Raw genomic sequence first — 22,011 nt, forward strand, 5'->3', positions numbered from 1 at the left:
TACTTGTTAAATCAACAGCAGCAGTCACTGTCACTTATTCCCCATGTTGGACATCTGTCCTTAATGAGTTGTACTATGAGAATTAATGATAAAACCAAAATTTTTTAACAAAACAATTCAAGCACAAAAATAAAACGTTAACTATCTACTGGAACATTTGAATTAAAACATTACCATAAGAAAGTGAGGTCTTGACAAAATTCAAGGGAACAACTTGAGGCACTTTCCAAGGCCACCAATGTAGACCAGTTAAGCACCCAATATAAATGAATGGCAATACTATAGTTGAAACACATAAATATACAACAATCCATGAAATCTTAATATATCAAAAATTGGCCACCTGGAATAGCATCAAAACAACCTTCTCAGTATTCTAAGACTAATAAATAAAGAGAAAAAAACACATTTATCCACCTTTTTATGTACAAAGCTTACTTTGATTGAAAAGAAAAAGTTCTTCTTTACAGAAGAATATCAAATAATAAACACAGAAGGAATGATAGAACTGCAAAAAGCCCCATTTGGTGACTCTCTAAACACAACAGCAAATGTAAGCCACAAGGATCAACAGCTCCTGAACCCTTCAGGTGGAAGGTGGATGGGGAACTTCTTAATAAATGAATCAGGCTGACAATACCAACATCTTCTTGTATTACCTTTCTATTGCTTCTCTGACAAGTATTACAAATCTAGCAGCCTAAAACAACATAAATTCATTACTCACAGTTCTGTAGGTGGAAAGTCAGTTTTAGGTTGACTGGTTTCTCAGCTCCTGGTTTTGGAAAGAAGATGTCAGCTGACCTGGGCTCTCACTGTTACGCTCTGGGGAAAATCCGCTTCCAACTCATTCAGGTTGTTAGCCAAATGGAGTTTCTTACAGTGCTTGCATTGAGATCCCGTTTCTTTGCTGGCTGTCAGCGGAGTGGTGCCCTAGACCTCTGGAGGCCTCTTTGGGTGCTCACACATGTGCCCATCCATCTCAGGCCAGTTATGGCATAGCAAAGCTTCCTCAAACTTGCCCTCTCTCTGACTTACCCCATCCTCCCCACCATATTGTTCTTATGCTTCTGAATGCAGCCGAAAAGTTTCTCTGTCTTTAAAGGTTCATGGAATTATATTGGATCCTCCTGGGTAATATTGGCTTTCTCCCTGTTTTCAGATCCGTAGCCTGAATTACATCTACAGAGTCTATTTTGCCATGTTGCATAACATATTCATAGATCCTGGATATCCAAACAGCTTGAACTTATTTGGAAAGTGGGGTCATTGTTTGTCCTACCAATGTGATTGATAACTGGCCATCACATGTCCCCTAAGGCAATGATATAGTTAGTGCCTGCTTCCATCTCCAAATTAAACTTGCATCATATATGCCAAAAGAAAATAATCAAGCCTCTACATTCATCTAACAGTTTTCCAGTAAATTGGAAGGGTAAAGAGACATGTTTTTAAAATGCTACACAGTGTAATTAGTCAAATCTGGTACACAGGAAATTCTGCAGACCAAATGACCCAGCATCCTTGACAAATATATAGCAGAGAAAAAGAAAAGGATAGGAGGTGGTGTGTAGTTGTAGATTAAAGAGATTTGTGAGATATGTTAATCAAATACAATGGGTAGATTTTCCCTGGATCCTAATTTGATGACCCCCAACTGCAAAAATACATTCCTGAAAAAATTGTATTAACTCGAGATTGGGAATGTAGTGCTCCTTATCCTAAGCCACAGTATTAGCTCATTTTTCTGCCTCCAGTTCTTTAGTCTTTCCACTAACTACTATTAATGACACTAAGGTGTCTAGAAAGCAGTGATGACATACACAACTTCCTAAGAGAGGGTACCAGTTTGTCAAGGTTACCAAACCAGAGAACATAATTCATCACTAGCGACGTTCTCTAAAAATGGCATTCTCATAGCTATGTTTTAGAATTCCTCAGCCGAAGCAGGAAGCTGAAGAAATTCAAGATTTCCTTCTTGACTTTAAGGTCAAGCACGCAAACTCCACTTTGATTAGCTAGAGCATTACAAGAAGATACAATGTGAAGCTTTAATTATTTAGAGAAGCACTGCTTTCTCCCCTTGATTCATAACCTTCAGCAAAGTTCTCACTTACCTTAAAATGTACAAACTGATCACAACTCAGTTTTCACCCGCATCTTCCTGAGCTTTGGTTTCCTTTATTATATTTGCCTTTGTATAAACCATGTATTTATTTTTATCCACAGGCTGTCACCCAGCTTTTACCTTGTAGCAGAGACATTTTAAGGTAAACCTGAAATTAAGCTGTACATTGGTGGAGAATTTGGCAGACATGAGATATAAATAACCATATCTTGGATTTCTTTTTTTTTTTAACTCTCATGTTTGCTTCTCTTCAGGCTGAAGAATATAAAGCATGCATAGTCTAGGGTAATACATACATTTCAATTAGTTTAGTATAAAGCATGACTTGCAAGCATTGGATGCCAAGAATGAAGCTAAAATATGTCAATGTAGAGCAAGACTAGTAGAGAAACAACAGGTTTTCAAAGACCCTAGTAAGAATTAATGTTTCTGCAGGACTGTAAAGTTTACAAAGGTTTTTCTTTCTAATATAGCATTTCATTTGTCCCTCAACAATCACCTTACAAGGAAAATTATTACTCTCCTTATGGATGAAAAGAGTTTAGAGAGAAATGACTTGTTTACATGTAGATAAGCTTTAAGTGACTTAACATAAGAGGAAAATTATTTTTTTCTGCACAGCATATCTTCCTTTCATTCTCCAGTCTGCTGTCATTCCCTTTCTTGACTGAAATTTTACTCTAACCTCCATTCTACCCAACTGCACAGGTTACAGGAACACGACTTTGGCCAATCCAATGACAGCCCTCCATTCTCCTACCCAAAGGAGAGATGTGTTCAGGGGCACAGACACAATGGATTAGATGCAAACACACTCTTTTTTTGTGTGATCACAAAATTTAGGAGTTAAAAAAAGTTGAAGGTATTTATTGCAAATTTCCTACTTCAAATTTGACCAGTATGTTTGATATAAGAATAATAAACAGCTGCAAAGTTAGAGAGAGACTGAAGTTAATACATTTACTTACTTGAAAGAGCAAGCTTCAGCTGAGTTTCTGGCCAATTTACTTAAACTATATTTCCTGGTCCTCCCACAGTTGGCACTTTCCTTTCTCCATACACTTCTACAGGCCCAAGAACTCCTTGTCCACTAGGATTGGAAGAGACACTGTTACAAGTGGTTTTGTTGCTCAAGGGCCTTTGTTTTTTTTTTTTTTAACTTTTATTTAATAAATATAAATTTCCAAAGTGCAACTTTTGGATTACAGTGGCTTTTCCCCCCATAACTACCCTCCCACCCGCAACCCTCCCCTCTCCCGCTCCCTCTCCCATCCCATTCACATCAAGATTCATTTTCAATTAGCTTTATATACAGAAGATCAATTTAGTAGATACTAAGTAAAGATTTCAACAGTTTGCACCCACACAGAAACTCAAAGTGTAAAGTACTGTTTGAGTACTAGTTATAGCATTAATTCACATAGTACAACACATTAAGGAAAGAGATCCTACATGGGGAGTAAGTGCTCAGTGACTCCTGTTGTTGATTTAACGATTGACAATCTTGTTTATGGCATCAGTAATCACCCGAGGCTCTTGTCATGAGTTGCCAAGGTTATGGAAGCCTTTTGAGTTCACCAACTCCGATCTTATTTAGACAAGGCCATAGTCAAAGTGGAAGTTCTCTCCTCCCTTCAGAGAAAGGAACCTCCTTCTTTGATGGCCCATTCTTTCTGCTGGGAGCTCACTCACAGAGATCTTTGATTTAGTTTTGTTTTTTTTTTTTTGTTGTTGTTTTTTTTTTTTTTTGTCACAGTGTCTGCTCAAGGGTCTTTGATGTCATCAAGAGCAGGTTTAAAAGCCTGCTCCATTACTTACCAGCTCCATGATCTAGGGCAATTTACTCAATCCCACTGCTCAAAAGCCTCATCACTGTAGTGAGAATAATAGCAGATCCTACTCCATAAAGTTGTTACTGCCTATCAAACACTTTGCTAGGTCATAGTAAGTACCAAGTCATTTGTTGCTTACATTTTTTATTAATAATTATTGAATGAAGTGACCTCAAATGTGATAGGCAGATAAGTATGAGCCCTTCAGAGACTTCTCTAGCAATATATAAAATAATTTAGTAGTGTGCACAGCTAAACTCTCACAGAAGGTGTTGCATAGATTCTTAGGAAATGGGATGGATGGGAGGAGGAGAGATCCAAGAATTCTGGTTTTATTGGAAAGCCTAGTCTTTGCTTTTGAAACCAACAACTTCTAATGCTGAAGATGAGTAGTAATTCACTCAGGAATAAGAGAAAGAATATTAGCATTTACTGAGTATCTAGCAATTCATAAACAACACATAATTTAATTGCCATAAACAGCTTGAAGGAGACAGGCATTATCAAATCAATCAATCAATCAATCAATAAAAACTGATGTTCTGAATGTAATGCATGAAACATACTGCTAGTGAGTACAGCTAGAACTGTAAGGCACAAAGATCCGGTTTCAGGTCTGTACTGGCCTTCCACACCATCTCTCACAATGAACCAGAGAAGCAACCCCAGGGGTTTAGAAGGCACAGAGCTCTCGCATAAATTGTGGAGAGGAGGATTCCTCCTAGGTCATCAAATTCCCCCAGGGAAGCCTGGCAAATTCACTCCTTATTCCAGACATCCCAGCCCCCTCTTCTTCCAGTTCTTCCACTGTTCTGAACCTCTTGGTGAAGTGCACCAATAGACAGAACAGAGTTACCATCCAAGTGTCTAGATCATGTTGCCAACATTCTCACCTAACAGCTGTGTGATTAAGAATTTTCTCCATGAAATACAAATAATGCTTGAACACTTAGATTAATCGAGGTAGTATTTTTGTTTTGAAAAAATCCCACGAGAGAAGCAACCATACAACAACAAGGGAAACTGATTGCATACACATTGACTTGCTAAGCTCCATGGTCATCTTTCTCCTCCTCACTCTAACAAAAACACCCATGGAATAAACTGTATTTCCCCTGCATCAATCAATTCCAATGCCTGGGTTCATCACATATATGTAAATTGAATATATTGATTTATGGACCTTTCACTAAACCTTGGAGAACTGCTTCTTTCCAGTGCCTTGATTTCCAACACCAGCCCCTTAAGCTTGAACTAGCAGTTATAAATGAGTCTTCAAAGCAGCCTAAAAATATCTTCAAGACATCTACAGAAACTCTTCATCCTTTCCACCTTTTCTACCACACTTCCTCTGCAGAAATGACCATATCAACAAGTCCTGTTGGTGAAAGGCTGTGGATGTAATAAAGTGCATGGTATTTTTAGTACATGTCCTGTTCTAACAAAATGTCTTCAGATGCTCCTGGAATTAGTGGTTATCTTGGAAGGGACTATATCATCAAGTCGTATTTACTCTGAACATTTGCTCTTTGTCATACAAGAGAGACTTGGTTTGGATATTCTCAAATACTGTAAAATAGTGGAGCACTAGGTCTTTGACTATAATGTAAATTTAAAATATTATCAAAAATAATACGTAAGATATTAAGTCTAAAAATTCGTATCTCCTTGTTCACTAAATACTCCAGGATATTGATTTCGGTTTATGAACCAACCAAATAAATAAATAAAACCAAGAATATATTAAATGGTTAAACAACTTTTTAAAATATTGCACATTTAAGAACCCTCTTGGAAGGGTAGGCATTGGGCATAACGGTAAAGACACTGATTAAGACTTTTGCATGTGGATCAGCATTTAGCCTGGTGATTAAGATGCCAATTTGTATGCCAGTATCCTACATAACTGAGTTTGATCCCTGACCCTGACTCCCCATTCCAGCTTCCTGCTAATGTGTATCCTGGGAGGCAGTGGTGATGGCTCAAGTAATTGGGTTCCTGCCACTCACATTGAAGACCTGGACTGCGTTCCCATTTCAGGCATTAGAGGGATGAACCATTGGGTAGGAACTCTCTGTGTGTATCTCTTTCAGTCGCTCTCTGCATCTCAAGTAAATAAAAAAGGGGGGGAAACAGAAGCCCTTTAACAGTCTTGATGTTCATTAGCATATCGAAAAGTCAGACTAAACCTGCAGTAAGGAAATCTTTTAAGCCAATTTAAGATAACTCTTCATCTGGGCCAGACCTTTTTTAGATACTCGTGGATGATATTGAAGAATTTTGTTGGCTTTGTTGGGGGTAATCATGTCTAAAGGGGACACTCTGATGACCCACTGGGGTCCCCTTCAGAAACAAAAAATCTGTTCCCTCCACTGCTGGGAGGCCTGCCAGTTAACCCATGGGCTTCTTCAAAAACTATTCTTCAGTACCAAGGTTACACCAACTTCCCAAGGACAGCCCAGTTAGTGTGGGGGTTCTATGGGAATGTCAAGGCAAAGCCTGCTCATCCCGACTCTGGACCAGTCAAAAGTGCCCTCTTTGTGGCATTTTCAGAGGTCAGCTGAGTGCTCTGGAGGACAGCCCAGCAACCCAGCTTCTCCCTCTCCCAGCTTGTCTCCTGTCCTTCTTCCTGTGGGTGCCGATCCTAAAGCCACTGCCCATGGCTCCATTTCATTCTCAGAGTTTGTTTCTCAGGGAACTCAACCTGCAAAAAAAATGGAGAGGGGAACATTTTTATCAATTGGAGATATATTCAAAAACTTAGGGATGAGATCATGCGAGATCTGAAAATTACAAAGAAAAAAACAGAGGGAAATAGAGTTTTAAACGATTGGCAAAATATTAAGAATTATTGATGGAGCAGTAAACTCTTGAAGAGTCATTGTAACTTTATTCTTGTGTGCATGTTTGAAATTCTTCATTATAAAATATTTTAAAATATTATTTCCCAAACTTCCCTGAGAATGGTCATTTAGGTGCTAAGATGGGCATCTTGGGATAGAAATGATGGTTCCTTGGTCCTCACTGGGGCCGAAATGAACCAGGAAAGTTCCCCTAGTCCGTCCCTATGGCACAGAATTACTCCTCTCTCTCTGGCTCTGAGGCTTTTCAGATGGGCCTCATGAATGCTAATGAGAATATCACAGATGCTAATGAACACCCAGACTCTCCAACTCCACAGACAATCAGCAGAGCAAGCTGCAGAGGCTTAGATATCAATTGCTGCCTATGGTGGGCCTGCCCTCCGAGGTAACCTAAATGTGCCCAGCTTTCTGGACTGTGGAAACTCCCCAAGATGTGGGAGAAAGAAGACAATGATGTGGAAAGCCTCAGGAACACGGAGCTGGGTAGCAGAGTCAATTAACCATCTGAGCTGCCACTCAGACAGTTGGAAACCAAGAACTGTAATTACTTCTCTTCTGGAACATTCACTTTCCTTAAAGTCCTGGGAAATGGCCCTCTGGCAGCTCATTTGTAAGTAGGCAGAGGAACATGGTTCTTTCCCTCTCAGACTCAAAGAGCCCAGGATGGATCTGTTAGCAATTCATAAATGGAAGAATAATGCTATTAATAACGGAAGGCACGCGGGTTTGTCGCGTGGAGCGTTCTTCTCATTAATAAAGACTCTCTTGGGTTGTCTGAAGTGCGCAGGTCCCATTCACGGAGCCATCTGCTCTGCCTTCCTTTCCTCCTTCCCCCTTTCACTCCCAGAGGGCTCTTTTAAGCTTAAAGACATTGGGAGACCTACACTGAACTGAATTTGCATCTCTAACCAAGTCTATTTTAAGGTTTCCTTTGTGAACCTAATGGCTCTCTCTTGTCACTTTGCCTGCTGTGAGGGACGGATTGCTGATATGCAGAGCAGCTTAGGACCCCTCTCTCCCCCAGGGTTTCTCTGCTACCACGGAAACCGTCTGGCACAGCACCATTTGCTAAAACTCCTTTTTCTCTCACACTCTCAGGGCAACCAGGAAACTGGTTTCTGCAGAACCTTCTCTTTGCCTCATGCTCACAGACATGGTGCAAGAGTACCTTTGCACCCAGAGCTGTTAAAGCTCTCCCTGGTCCACAATGCTTTCCTGGCTTGTCAAATCCTCTGTGATCCACTCCTCCCTTCGCTTCCTTCTCACACCTTCATCCTCCTCTCCCTCCCTGCTGCAACCTTATTGGATCCCTACAAGCCCCAAAGGTGCCAAGCTCTTTGCCTTCCTTCTTAGATACTTTGTGCTTTGTCTGCCTTTCCCCAGCCTGCCCTTCTATGTCGCTGGCTTCTCTTGTCATGGACATCTCAGCCTGGAGTTCATCTCCTTGGGGAAGATCGTCCCTGCTCCTTCATACAGGAATGGTTTCCTGCTTGCTTTCCATCCCATCGTGAAGTTCAATCGTCTGCAAAGCATTGGCACTTCTATTTGTTTCCTGTCTCCCTCCACCACTATCTAGTCTAGCATCTTCACAGGACAAGAGATTTTACTCTTCTTGCTCACTGCTTGCCCATGGTGCCTGGAACTATGCCTAGTATGTGGTCAGTGCTGAATAGATATTTGTGGAATAAATTATTTTTCATTGCATCCTAGTAATAAGCCTACAGATGCACATTGCTGTTGCCTTTTAACAAAGGAGTAAAGAGAGGTTTAGATGTTAAGTATCATGTTCAAGATCACCCATGGTTTGTAAGAACAGGCAGTTCTCTGAGAACTTGGGTGAGATTTGAGCATGTATTGATGAGTGTGGCAACATCTTGGAACATATATTTTGCCTTTTAACTGGAATGTGTGACATGGAAGGCATCTTAGAGGTTATTTAATTTTGTGCCACTCATTTTACTAGGGAATGAGCCAACAGACAAAAGGACAGCAACTGGCCAAAGGTACTCATGAAGTGGCCAAGGGGACCCTTAGACTGAGCAACCCTGACTCCCCTTTCATGCCATGAGTTACCATATGTGGCTGCACTGTTCATGCCCCGCACAGAGGTAGTGGATGTGGAGCCTGGAATGGCGGGAGTCCAGTCATCTCCAACCCATGTGGTGCCTGCCCAGATAAGGCGCCATTACCCTCCTCACACCTCTGAAAACTGCCAGCCATCTCTTCATGAACTTGCTTCCTTGGAGAACTCTGGTGTCTGGAAATAAACTGTTTCCAATGCTGGGTACCAGAATCTTCAGAAGAGCAGCTAAAGCCGGTGCCGCGGCTCACTAGGCTAATCCTCCGCCTTGTGGCGCTGGCACACTGGGTTCTAGTCACGGCCGGGGTGCCGGATTCTGTCCCGGTTGCCCCTCTTCCAGGCCAGCTCTCTGCTATGGCCTGGGAGTGCAGTGGAGGATGGCCCAAGTAGTTGGGCCCTGCACCCCATGGGAGACCAGGAGAAGCGCCTGGCTCCTGCCATCGGATCAGCGCGGTGCGCCGGCCGCAGTGCGCCGGCCGCGGCGGCCATTGGAGGGTGAACCAATGGCAAAAGGAAGACCTTTCTCTCTGTCTCTCTCTCTCACTGTCCACTCTGCCTGTCAAAAAAAAAAAAAAAAAAAAGAGCAGCTGAAGGTGCTGCCAAGTTACTCATCTCATACAACTGGTTGTTATTCCCCAGGTCACTGCTGTCTCACTCCTCTTCCTAATTAACAGATGCATCTAAAGAGGAACTACTGTAAGCAAGCACCAATCCGGGAGTCCCCAGAGATCACAGACTATTATTACACAGAGGGTGCTTGGGCTCATGACTTCTATGTCCGGTGTTTTTCTTTCTTTCTCCCTTGAAACACCCTTATCCAAAAATGAAATCACACTTGGAGATCCTGAATATCTGAGAAATAAGAAAATAATGCACATAGACTGGGACTCTTCCAACTCCAAGGGTGCTAGAGAGAAGTCCAAAATGTAATGTCAACATGTTCACAGGGCTTATTTTTGGTGGTGGAGCTGGAGGGTGAGATTTTTTTTTCTCTCTGCATAGTTCTACAGTGATTTCCTGTAGGAAGCATCCATTTCATTTATAGCAGGGGAGAAAAGGGACTGCATTTTTTAAAAAAGAAAGTGAAACAGGAAGAGAAAAATTGTTGGTAACAGCTCCCAGCCAGGTTTTGGAGCTGCACGCAGAGTTGGCTTCAGCAACCTGAACAGGAAGCCATGCTACCATTTAAAGCTTTTGCCATTCAAAGCAGCAGTAGGACCATGGGTCCTTCCCTTGTGACAGCAGGAAGACAGCAGGACCTGGAACTTGGAGGGAAAAAACCAGGTCCAAAGAGGGAATTCTTTTTATAAGCACCTTTGATTTCGTTTGCAGGCACACTGCTCTGTTTCAAAAGGAGGGTCACTGGGCTCTGCCTCAATGCCTTCCCGCAGGTGGCCCAGGCCAACAGGTCTCTTGCATGCCACTTGCTTCTGTTTGTGTCCTTTGTACTGTACTTTACCTGTCGCCTATAAAATAGCAGGGGAAGGAGCACAGGAAGGGTTCAGAAAACCGTGTGTCAGAATGAAATAACAAAGCCTAGAGAAACTCAGGCAAGGGAGGAGAGAAAATGATCTCTTGTACTTTTAAAGAAATGGGAAAAAGCAATAGTCTGAAAAAAAGGCAAAGCAACTCCTTTGCCTCCCTATTTGTACACTTATTCTCTCCTGCTCCTTTCTGCTACCACCTTCTAAAAAAGTCTGAGGGCAAAACTCCTTTCCTGGAGTTAGAACACAAAGAGGCTCCAGCTTTGCCTGAGCTCCCAAGGTAACTACAGGCTGTGGGGTAGGAGGATGTCTTCAGCTTGGCTTTCACACCTCCCGCAATCCCCTCCTAGACCCCAGGGATTTCCTGGGGCAACTTCAACAGAGAATGCATGTCGAAGTGCTTAAGAAAACCATATGAAGGGTTTTGTTGAAGAAGCAAGTCCCAGGACAAAATCTGCAATTAAAAGCACAAGCCCAAAGCTAAAAGTGAGGAGCCAGGAGAAAAAGAATGAGAAATAGAGGAAATCCCTTGAATGCAGCTGCACAGACCTGCCTCTTCTTGGGTGTGGGAGCCATGATGTATGTATGAGTGGCTTTGTTGCAGAAAAAGTCTTATGCCATCTGCACAAAATATTCTCAGTTTGCCTAACTTAAGACCACATCTTATTATGTACCTACAAAACCTAAACTGTTATTACACCCACTTTTTTTTTTTATTTGACAGGTAGAGTTAGAGACAGTGAGAGAGAGATGGAGAGAAAGGTCTTCCTTCTGCTGGTTCACTCTCCAAATGGCCACTATGGCCGGTGCTGCACCGATCCAAAGCCAGGAGCCATGTGCTTCTCCCTGGTCTCCCATGCGGGTGTAGGGGCCCAAGCACTTGGGTCATCCTCCACTGCCCTCCCAGGCCACAGCAAGGAGCTGGACTCTCTGGACTCATATGGTGCTCATATGGGATGCTGGCGCTGCAGGCGTTGGATTAACCAAGTGAGCCACAGTGCCAGCCCCTACACCCACTTTTGAACTTGGTATTTCCAGCCTTTCTTTGGACAAAGAATTCCACTATTCTCAAATTTAAAATAAGTTTGTTATAAAAGGAATATTTTTAGGAAATTCTTATGTCGCCATGGCAAGGATATTTCAAAAAGTTTATGAAAAGGCATATTATAAATATCATTCATTGTTAAACTGTTTGCACCAACATAAGTTTTTCTTTTAATTCCACTTTTCACAAACTTTCTGAAGTGTCCTCACAGGTCTTCTGGAAGACATGCAGTATAGAGGAAGAATGATGGGGAAAAAATGGGAATGGTTTCCATTTCTCACCAGCTGTTTTCTATTATCGCCCATTTTTTGGACCCAAAGTAGTCCTTACGCTACCCTGCTCTATTGTTCCCTCTTGGCAGGTCCAATCTGTCAGGACCTGCAGAGCAAGGCTGGCAGCCAGGAGAGTGCAGGTGCACCTTTGGTAACGCGGGATTCTACTTCCTTCCCAGCAGCACTGTTGGAGTGGGCCATGCAATGGACACCACTACATTATTTATTTCTTACACTGACTCCAGTTCAGAACAGCAACAGCACTGAAATATCTATTTGTGGGAAGCCCTCTCTAGAACGTAGGATCAAGTAAGTCCTTTTGTCCTAAGCCAGATCTTTCCTGTTCATCAGTTGCTAGAACTTTTTTTTTTTAATTCTTTTTTTTTTTTTTTTTTTTTTTGACAGGCAGAGTGGACAGTGAGAGAGACAGAGAGAAAGGTCTTCCTTTGCCATTGGTTCACCTTCCAATGGCTGCCGCGGCCAGTGCGCTGCGGCCGGCGTACCACACTGATCCGAAGGCAGGAGCCAGGTACTTATCCTGGTCTCCCATGGGGTGCAGGGCCCAAGGACTTGGGCCATCCTCCACTGCACTCCCTGGCCACAGCAGAGAGCTGGCCTGGAAGAGGGGCAACCGGGACAGAATCCAGCACCCCGACCGGGTCTAGAACCCGGTGTGCTGGTGCCGCAGGGCGGAGGATTAGCCTAGTGAGCCGCGGCACCGGCCTAGAACTCATTTTCAAATTCCTCTCCAAACCTTCCCTCAAGTGGGTACTAGCAAGACCATAGGGGCCCTACCTCTACAGACCTAGGTTTGAAGGGAGAGATGCCTGAGCTTTCAAGAACCCTGGGCCTACAAGGCCTCAGAGGATGAGACTTTATCTCCTACCAGTGTTCTCCTAGACCACTCAGCTCCAGCTACAAGAGGATCATTACAGTTCCCAGAACATGTTACCCACCTCTGGGCTTTCTCCCTCGCAAGTCCTTCCGCCGGAACTGCTTTTCCATGCCTCTGAGTAGCTTGCTCATCGCTCCTTTATGTCTTCATGCAAGTATCACCTTCTCTGAGGTGGCCTCGGACTGTCACCCCAGCTGAAATATCAAATTCCACCCACACAACTTCCCACTGCTCTTCCTGCTTTATTTTACTCCACAGCATATAGCATTATTTGTTATAGAATATATTTTTTAGTGATACATAGCGATCTTGCTTATCTATCTTCCCCTCTAGATTGTAAGTACCAGGGATATAGGAATGATATTTTGCCTTTAAACTTCTGCATCCTTAATGCCAACAACAGATCATATATTAGGCACTTAATACATATTTGATGAATGAATAAATGGATTCATAATAAAAAGAGGAGAAAGCAAGAATCTATTAGTGTGTCTCAGCCTGGGCCCCTATGCAAACATAACGTAGACGGGACAGCATAAACAGACATCTATTTCTCACAGTTCTGAAGGCTAGAAGTCCAAGATCAAGGTATCAGCAGATTCAGTTCCTGGTGAGATCTCCTCCTGGCTTGAGACAGCTGCCTTCTCACCACGTCCTCAAACGGGCTTTCCCGTCCTTGCTCACAGAGACAGATCTCTCAGTCGACCCCTTTTCTAAGGGTACTAACATTGTCTTGAAAGTCACACCTTCCAGACCACATCTAAACCCAATTACCTTTCCAAGGCCCCACTTCTAAATCCCATCACACGGGGGACTAAGGATTCAACATATGAATTTTGAGAGGATACAGACATTCAGCTCATAACAGAACGTAAGGTCCATGTGGACATAGATTTTTATTTCTTTTTATTGACTGATACACTCCCAACATCCAGAATAATCCCTGGCATATCACTAACACTCAGGGAATAATTGTTAAATTAGAACAAGGGAAGTTGTATGTAATATAACAGCTGAGCTAAAATGTAATCAACACCATTGAATCAGAGAACTGGTATTAAGAACACATGCTCAGATTTCTACTCTGCAAATATTATAGGACTGTTTATGAAGACTATTAGGACATTGGTTTTGCACTGGTGATAGAGACTCAAATGAGATGTGCTTTAAGTTAGAGGGCCACACGTCATAAATTAGATAAACGTGTGTTTCTCGCTCACCTAGTAGCCCAACCTGTATGGTGGTTCTGCACTTCCAAATCTTCACAGGCCTGAACACTTTCTGTTTTGTAGCTGTACCATTATAAGGAAGTGGTCTCAGTTCCCAGTCCAAGGTACTTCATTTCCTTATCTGCAACACAGACAAGTAGAGGATGGAGAATGCAGCCACTACCCTAGGCATCTAAACATCTGGGCTTCTACAACTATGGGAAAAAGGGGAAGAATTTTGGAATAGAACCAGCAGTCTATGTCATAACATATATTTTAACATTAATCCTTGGAATTAAAAGACTTTGTGTCCTTGACTGCTGAAGGTGGGCAACACAGTCATCCTATTATTTTTTTCTACCTATGTTTGTGCTTCAAAATGTCATAGTAAAATTTTCTAAAGAATTAATTGGAGAAGCACATACTATAGGATTCTCATAGTACTTGAGTTAGTAGGTGGGAATTGATATGGGTCAGCATATCCTCTGAGGATGAAAAGGGGGGGTTATTGTGCTGACAGGACTTTGCAGAACTCCTGAGGAGTTGCTCAGCATGAGTGGTACTGAACAGCCTTCCTCTGTGCCAAGGGGCCAAACAAAAAACAGAAATCAACCATGCCTACCTGATAAATCTTTGGGTTTTTGAATCTCTATGTTATTCTTGGTGGCTCCAAGGAAGACAGAAATACCTGGGGGAGGACACTGTTAATGAAAGGTAATGTTTGCTGTAGGCTATCTTGAGGGCCATGCCTATCCTGCCCCATCTGTGCTCTGGGGGCCTGCCAGAACCACTCCATGTCTGCCATTCTTACCAGTTCTGTTGCAAACTGCTTCTGGTTCTTCTTGCCAAAGAATATCCAGCCAACATCATGCATCCAGAATTTGCCTTTGTAATTATTCCTTTCCCTTTGCAGTTTTTAAAACTCATCCCTAACTATGAAGTACTTGGCTCGTGAGAGGTCCCTGCCTTCTTGCAAATGAGACAGCACTTAGAATGCTAAAGGCCTTGGAACAGCAACACTTCTCAGAGATGAACTCATTAACCTTCAGCACTGATCCAGACTCTTCCACTCATCAGCTTCAGAACCTTGGAAATTGGGGCCCATTTCCTTCACTTCCGCAATGGGGATAATACTTGGTCCTCTAAAGCCAGCCTGGAGTGAAGGTGCCAAACATAAGTAAAAATGACCTCTACGTGTAATCATGGGGTCATTATGACATTCTTATTCCTCCTTCAGCTTAATGTTCATAGGGACTTACGGTTGATTCTTTTCCCACAAGTTCTATAACGTGTCCTGGTCTCATCACGCTGTCAGTAAAGAAACGGATCGCTTAAAAGTTCCGCATTCTGAAAAATAGAAGTTCCACACTCTGCCTTCTGACTCTGCATTCACCTTTCAACATCCGTGCAGGCTTCCAAGACAATGTTTAGTGCTCAACCCCTTAGCTCTTTCTGATACAAGCTTTTACCATCATCAATCTCACTCCTTCCTTCTCTAGTCATCGCCAAGATTTCAGAAGCCAGAAAGCTGTCTCCACAGATAAGAAAGCTCTCCGTGAGAACCACAGCGGCCAAATAGAAGCCCTGCAAAGTTACGATTTCTGCTCTTAGCTTCTGTTCCAGCTGCTTTGTTGTTTAGAAATCAGTCCCTGTGTTTTGCTTTTGGTCCAGTATGCATGCATCCTCATCCCGCGGCATCAGTCTTAACCGAGAATGCTGGTCACTGCTATCCCCACAACAAAGTGAAGGCATGCTCTCCCCACCCTCGGTTACCCTCTGCTCAGGGGTCTCCGTGCAGTGCAGCTGGAATCTCCCTTCTGGTGAGATCTGCACGAGCTGCCTCTCCTGGCTCATTCCTGTAGTCCTTTTACAGAATACTATGTTTAGAAATAAGTGGGCTAGAAGAGAACTTGAAAAAAAAAAGGACATTATACACTCAAATCCTCTTTCTCTGTGACTCTCAGGCATTATTCTTGAATCAAACCAGTATTTCTCATTTCTTCCATCTCTTATCATAATTCAATACAGAGCAGTATTTCTGCCCTTTATGCAAATAGACTCAACTCATCATTCATGTGTGCCCAGGCATGTAAGAATGCTAGCAAGACTCAGATCTAGTCCAGTCTGAAGTAACTGCCACTCTTCTTTATGGACTGAATGTGTCTGTCCTCCTAAGCAACAAGGTGATGGTGATAGGAAGCAGGGCCTGGGGAGATAGACAGGTCAGGAGAGCACCTGCCTCATGGATGGCAATAGTGCCCTTAAAAGAAGAGACCTGGGCCCAGCGCTGTGGTGCAGCAGGTTAACACACAACCTGCAGAGCTGGCATCCCATATGGGTGCAGGTTCCAGTCTGCTCCACTTCCAATCCAGCTCCCAGCCAAGGCACATGGGGAAGCAGCGGAGAATAGCCAAAGTGCTTGGGTCCCTACACCCACGTGGAAGACACAGATGAAGCTCCTGGCCCAACTCTGGTTGTTATAGCCATGTGGGGAGTAAACCAGCAGATGGAAGATCTCTCTTCTCTCCCTCTGTCTCTTCCCTCTCATGATCTCTTTCAAAAAAATAAATCAATATTTAAAAAAGATGAAGGAAAGAAGAGATATAAGAGCTTGCCCTCACTAGCACTGCCTTCTACCAGGGGAGGGCACTATGAAAAGATAGTGGCTCCTACCAGACACCAGATCTGTTGACACCTTGGTCGGAGCCTTCCCAGTCTCTAGGACTGTGAGAAATAGATGTTTGTTGGTTAAGCTATCTAGTCTGTGATTTTTTAAGGAGTTACTTTATTTACTTGAAAGAGTTACAGAGAGAGGTACAGACACAGAGAGAGGTCACTCCCTCAATAGTTGTAAGAGCCAGGAGCCAGGAGCTTCTTCCACCTCTCCCATGTGGGTGTAGAGACCCATGGACTTGGGCCATCCTCCGCTGCTTTCCCAGCCACATTAGCAGGGAGCTGGATCAGAAGAGGAGCAGCTGGGACTCAAACTGGTTCCCATGTGGGATGCTGGAGCTGCAGGCTGGGGCTTTAACCCACTGTGCCACAACGCCAGCCCCAGTCTATGATATTTTCATTAAAGCAGCCTGAACTAAGATATTCTGTCTCTATAAGTAACAACCTCTTCTCACTACTTTATATGAGACCTAAAACATCAGAGATTAATGAGATAGTTCAACTATTCAGGTTACCTGAGTTCATCGACTGCCAGTATTTATAGATTATGTCTAGAGACAGAGTGACCATTAGTTGGAATGTGGGAGAATAACATAGGGACGATATGGACTCTGAGAGATTCACCATATAATGATCTTTCATGGGAGATGAAACAGGAATATTATAATTAGATGTATGCTCTTCTTTTTCATTAGATTTTTTTCTTCTTCTCGTCTTGATTCTGTCTTATTTCTGGATCTTAATATACTCAGATTGTTTACTGCTTAACATTTGTTTTATCCCCTGAGCTAAAAAAAAAGAGAGAAAAAGCAAGAACAGTCAATCAAATACACCAAATATTTGCTATAAAAAGAAAGGAAAATATTCAGGATGTTCTGGACATAAGAGTATTTCAATTTTTAATCCTGTTTTTACAGAAATGAGAGACTTGGATCTAAATTTTGCTGGATGTGACCTGGCTTACCTCGACTCACTTGCTGTAACAATGAGCAAGGGTTTTTAAACTCCCCAGTTCTAGTCAGTTCCTATTATTAATCATAGAAGCATTTCCTTAATCCTTCACCCTAAGAGCAGCTTCCCTGAAGTTTCAAAGTCGGTGTAGAGAATTCAGCTGGAAATATTATCTTTTTAGAAAAATTGATTTTAAATAAAATGGAAATTAGACAACTTGATACAATTACACTTATGAAAGATTTACTTAATTCTAAGGAAAATTAAGAGTAGTATATTTATTTCATGAATTTGTCCTATAAACTGGCAGTGTTTTTTTCTAGGAAGAAATACGGAAAGCAAATTTCCATGAAGAAATCTTTATTCATTTGAAGGCCTCTTGTCCTTGAGTCAGCAGCCTTTCTGTTTTTCTCTAGAAGAGGAAAGGGTTAATTTATATTTTTCCATTTTTTTTTTCCTTGAAGGTTCTGGGCTCTGAAGTGCTGAGCTCAATGCCAAGGCTGCACAAAATAATGAGAGGCCATATTCTAGCTCCTTTCATCAGCATCTCAAAAGGCTGCAAACCCATTAAAATACCACTCTGACCCTACGCTATAGATAAATATGCAATTTGGTGTGAGAGCGAGAAATTAAGTCTCTCCCCAACACATTTGCCTTTGTCTTACTTTCTTCACAATCCATTTAGTGCTACAAACCTCAGTCAAAGGGGGCTGGATAATCAGGCACTTAACAGATCTCACTACACTATTCCAAGTAGAGAGAGCAGCTTGACATGTAACCCCCAGAGCATGTGGCCAAGTCCCATCAGGAGCACAGAGGAGTGGGACTCCTTCTCCCCAAGGCTCTTTCTTACCAGAAATTTTGTCTTTAGGGAACATTTATTGTACCCATAGCACTTTGGCATACATGAATCTTCATTCTTTGAAGGGAAGGTCTGAACATAAGGGCAGGGAAACTCAATAAGAACCAAAGTGGAGAGACCGAACTTAAAGTAACATTGACAAAATAGGTTCCCGAACACATATCTGAGAAAGGAAAACATTACTGAAAGTAAGTGTCTTACTCCCAAACTGACCATGAGACCGTGTAACAGACCTTAGAGGTGTGTTACTAGTGTCCTCTTCTTTTTGTCTTTCTCTTTGTAAGCCATAATTAAATATTTAAGAAGAGAAAAACTTTTTCAGGGGTCTAGGGCAAGGAATCTCAAGGCCAAATTTTATTTTAAAACTAATAACCACATGAGATCAAATGCAGGATGAATCTTAGCCCTAAATTTCTTTTTCTATTCCTAAGATCCATCAGTTATTCATCCTAACATTTAATTTTATGTATGTGTTTCCTTGAATAACTTTGGAAGAAGGGAAGATAACAAACACTTAAGGAAAAAGGAAACAAATGAGTAAGTTAGGAACACAATCCGTGTTCCTAACTGAAATATAGGCCAATGAAAGGAAATCAAACAGATATGCCATTACACTGTAATATGGCAAGAGGTTTGGAAAGGGGTGCCCAGGGCCCTGTGAGGACACAGAATCAGGGTGATGAGTCTGTCCCAACAGTCAATGATAGACTTCTCCGAAGAGACCATATCTAAGCTAAGCCTTTAAATCAGGAATAGGGAAGAAGCACTTCGGTAGTAGCAGAATTAGGATATCTAAAAATTCACTTCCACAGAAAGCCACTTAGAAAAGTGGCAAAATGCTGTCAAAAACCACTTTTTCCAGAATGCTGGAAAGTAAGCAGGGGCTTGCAGCAATCTGAGGGGTGCTTGTTAAAAAAACGCAACTGAATCCCAGGGAAAATCAGCTTCGTTTCTCCATTTCTTTCTCTGTTCTATTCCCCTCTCCCAGACTCTGTCATCGCTTGAAAAGCTATGGTCTTGCTACCGCCATGACAGCTGGGAAAAGCAGCTGCCTAGCAGACACTAGAGAAGGCAAACGGGCTAAAACACTGCAGAAGACCCCATCCGCAGAGAGCATCATTATTTGACCAGTCTGGTAGCTCTCTTCTGGTAAGCTCACTCAGCACAGTTGGTGGGAACATTCCTAACCTCAGGGCATGTCAAGAATCCCAGTCAGCAGTGATTGTGTCACATCACAACAACCCAATGTGGTGAGGGGAGACAAGTTTGTAACATAAGAGGCTCCTCCAAAACACATGAGGTGGATCCAAGATGGCTGAATAGGGCGTAGCCGCACAAACTTCAGCTGCTCTGGGACATGAAAAGAATAAAGGAAGAACCATGGTTCTAGGGACCTGATTGCTAGAACTTTTTGGCAAAGAGCTGAAAAAAGTGAAGACTCCATAGGGCAGGAGGAAAGAGGACAGGGACACCACTGCAGACAGCCACACAGTGCAGGTGCAGCCAGCTGCTGGCTGAGAGCTGCCATCCTACCACGACAGAGTAGGAAGAAATCACCTTGCGACCTGCGTGCCCTGCCACTGGCAGTGTTGGCTGAGCAGCTATTCCACAGTCACCGTTGACTTTTGCTCCAGCCTGGGGAGCTGCCTGGGGTCTGAGCAACTGTCAGGCTTGGAGCAGGAAAGCTGACCTGCTTCTTCCCCTCCCGCACTCTGGCTGAGTGCCGCCCTTGGCAGCAAAATGTCGGGCAGTGCTCCTCTGCTCCACTCACTCCTATCCATATCAGGATCAGCACCAGGAGGAGAAACCATCTTGAACAGAAATGAAAGGAGACCGCAGCAGCCAGCAAAGCTGGTGATCTTGCCTGAGGGAGAAGCTTCTGGACCACACAGACTTGGAATCGGGCCTGGAGCACTAGCTGGGGGCAGGTGCCCACCTAAACCGTGAAGCAAGAGCTCCTTGGCTGCCTCCCATCTCTGCAACGAGGGCTCCCAGCAAATAGGAGGGAAGAAGCACCATCTTACAGGACAAGTACACGTTGTCACAGCTGGCACCTGTGTGAGTAGGGGATTTCATCTGAGGGATAAATCCATGTTCCCCGTTGATTTTGAGTCTGGCCTGCAGGGTTGACAGGGGGCAAGGTGTCCATTAAAGCCTGTGAGGCATCCCCTCCCCCTCTAAATCACTGGAGTCTGTGTTCAAACTGCCATGGCAGAACTCCATAGCTCTCTCCATGTTCAGTGCAGCCTCATGGGACTGAGAGCAGATCCCGGTCCCTGTGACTGTGGGAGCCCTCACACTATGACTGTGGACATTCTGTGACTGCACGACAGGGTTTGCAGTGTAGCTGGGTCTGTGGGCAATCACTGTGTCTGGATTCAGAGGCTAAGATTTCACTGAGTGCCTGAGGGGGGTCATTATGGAGGGTTCTGTACTCACTCCGAGTACTGGACAGATCCTTTGTGTGATTCTTGTGAATGCATGGGTGGGCTTGGTAGCCACTGTGGGCTAACCCTCAGCATTGACTATCTTGTCAGAGAGGAGATGAGACAGCAATCATACCAGACAACATAATCATACCATCCTCCTGCTGACAATGCAGCAGATTTACTATGACCAATTCGGGTGTCACCCTGGACTCTCGTACCATACCCAAGCACTGAGAGGAACTCCCTGGCCCCGCCCAGCACATGCCTCTAAATACCCATTGAAGGAGCAGACACTCCACTGGGACAGAGAAGCATATTTCAAAGACAAAAGCCATGAAAGGAGAAAACTAACACGTAGTTCCACAAATGCCTAAAAATAAACAGAACATGAGGAACATGAACAAGGAAGACAGTATGACTCCCCCAAAGGAACACAACAGTATTTCAATATTAGAATTGTAATGACAAAGGGATTGATGAAATGCCTGAAAAGGAATTCAAAAGAATGATCATAGGATTGTTCACAAGCAATAAGAAGCACATTCATGAGTTAAGGAAATCCATGCATGGCATGGTTGGAAATTTTCCCATGAGATAGAGATACTAAAGAGAAATCAAACTGAAATATTAGAAATGAATAATTCAATATGTCAAATTAAAAATACAGTGGAAAGCCTTAACAATAGACTTGATGAGGTAGAAGAAAGAAAATCCAAGCTAAAAGACAAATCTTTGGAAATAGATAAACAGAAAAAGAAATAAGAAAAAGAAATAAGAAAAATTATTTCTTTAACTGAGATTTATGGAATGCTATCAAATGATTCAACGTATGAGTCTTAGGAGTTCCTGAAGGTATGGAAAAACAAAAAGAAGGCCTAGACAGTGAAATAATAATAGTAGAGTTCACTGATTTGGATAAAAAAGGGATATTCAAGTACAGGAAGCACATAGAAATCCTAATAGATATAACCAGAAAAGACCTTCACCACAACAGATTGTAGTCAAACTTTGAACAGTAAAACATGAAGAAAAGATTCCAAATATGCACAAGAGACCCAGCAGATTTACCTCCAGAGGATCTCCAAGTAGACTGACAGCTAATTTCTCATCAAAACCATGTAGGCTAGGAGAGAATGGAAAACTAGTCGAAGTCTTAAAAGAAAAGAAAAAAATGTCAACCAGGATACTGTACCCAGCAAAGCTTTCATTTTTAAAAAACAAGACTTTCCAAAGCAAACAGAAATTGATAGAATTTGGCACCACTTGCCCAGCCTTAAAAATGATTCTT

At 42.8% G+C, this 22,011-nt stretch overlaps 1 long non-coding RNA gene across 1 annotated transcript; it reads right to left on the reverse strand.

Annotated features, from left to right (window-relative positions):
• Window positions 1-3,095: 3,095 nt before the first annotated feature.
• LOC103352340 (uncharacterized) lies at window positions 3,096-15,648 on the reverse strand. The gene is made up of 3 exons (XR_007917940.3): window positions 14,620-15,648; window positions 13,821-13,950; window positions 3,096-3,218 (listed from the first exon to the last, which is right to left on the reverse strand). It is a non-coding gene; the product is annotated as an uncharacterized LOC103352340 (long non-coding RNA).
• Between the last annotated feature and the right edge of the window lie 6,363 nt (window positions 15,649-22,011).

The sequence above is a fragment of the Oryctolagus cuniculus genome, chromosome 2 (genome assembly GCF_051225735.1).
Source record: "Oryctolagus cuniculus isolate XC-2025 breed Fujian yellow rabbit chromosome 2, ASM5122573v1, whole genome shotgun sequence".
Lineage (NCBI taxonomy): Eukaryota > Metazoa > Chordata > Mammalia > Lagomorpha > Leporidae > Oryctolagus > Oryctolagus cuniculus.